The sequence below is a fragment of the Rhea americana genome, unplaced genomic scaffold, assembly GCF_003343005.1.
Source record: "Rhea americana isolate MKP2758 unplaced genomic scaffold, rheAme1 scaffold_85, whole genome shotgun sequence".
Taxonomy (NCBI): Eukaryota; Metazoa; Chordata; class Aves; order Rheiformes; family Rheidae; genus Rhea; species Rhea americana.
The window spans coordinates 1,594,465-1,596,017 of record NW_028187034.1 but is presented as its reverse complement, the minus strand read 5'-3'; positions in this window follow the sequence as shown (position 1 = coordinate 1,596,017).

Genomic DNA, 1,553 nt, shown 5'->3' with positions numbered 1-1,553 from the left:
GCATGAGTGGTCAAGGCCAAGGCGTTTCGCCCAAGGCGGACAGCCCAGTGCTGCTGGTTCACCTTCTTGATCTTGTCCTCCCTCAAGAGTGGGCTGGCATCGCAGGGTTACTTGCCCTTCCCCATGAGCAAACCCACTTCCCCTCGCCCACGAGGTCTACCGCGAAACACGAASAGGGCAAGGAAGGAGGAAATCCCCAACTTTGGGGCTGAGGCAACACCACCACCACCATTTCCCCCCCCCCCAACCCTCACCCCACCCCAGCAAACCTTAGAAAGCCACAGTGGTGGGGAGGGCTGCGCTGCAGCCGGAGTGCATGGGAGCRCTGTGGGGCTAGGACGGTCCTGACCACAGTAAGAATAATAATAAAAATAATAACAATAATAAAAATAACGACAACTTATTCGCTGGGAGAAACAGCAGGAGCAAGGAAGGTGAGATGGGGAAGAACAAGGGGAGTTTGTGGGCAAGGAGCGGGAACGGCCGAGCCCCGGGAGAGCTGCCGTGGCCCCGGCTCCTCGCAGCGGTAGGGCCCGGCTTGGCCCAGGGCGAAAGGGGCTGAAAAAGCCATTAGCGAAAGMAGCAGCTCGGCTGGACACAGTTTTTACCGAGTTCAGCCTGGAAAGGAGCCGCGTGATTTATTGCCCACACGTTTCTCTGGCTTTGATGAGGGAGGGCCCACGCAGGAGGCTGAAGCTGTGGCCAGCGGTGGAGGAGGGAGGACCTTTTAGGAGAGCCCCTGTGCGCGGCAGTCCTACGAGCTGGGACCGGTCTCTGCAGCCAAGGAGCGTCACAAACCCGGCTCGGGCCAACCGCTGAGCGAGGAAACCGGCCCGGGTCTAGCAAGCGAAGGCGACAGGCACCCTCGGGGAGGAGCCGGGTCCCGACGGAGTCACCGGGGCTTTCCCTAGCGGGGCCGAGGTCCTCGGGGGGTTGCATCCGGGCTCAGGAGGGCTACGAAGCCGAGGAAGAGGGCCRCGGCTGCGGCCAGGGCGGGAGCGCGGGGCCCGCCAGCGAGGGAGGCGGCGGCCGCGGTTTCGGCGGCGAGGAGCGAGGAAATGTCCTGGAGCCGTTTGATCTCATTGTATACGGGGAAGCGGGCCGGGGCAGCCGGTCTTCTGTAACTAAACAAAGATTATAAATACCTCCCGTGATCGCCAGCAGACGCGGCCCTGCACGGCCCCAGATACTGGCCGGTTCCCAAAGGGGAAAACGAACTTTGGTTTCCGTGCAGATACAGACTACGGTCCCGATAAGACCGGTGCGCGAGGCAGAAAGGTCCTGCGAGGCGCGTTTGGAAAAGTCCAGGGGGATTTTGAGTTCTTTCTCTTGGCTCTGGCAGGAGGATACGCTTTGGAGGCGGGGGAGCGGGCGCCGAAACGCCCCTTGCCGAGGTCCCTGGCCGCCCRTCTCACCGGGTGCGCGCGGCGCGGGAACTCGCCTTTCTGTTCGGTTTTCAGCTCGGTCTCTATCACTGCTCGCGTCGAGAGGGAAATTTGGAAGGAAAAAGAAAACGACAACAAAAAAGAAAATCCCTTTTAAAGTGACAGCTG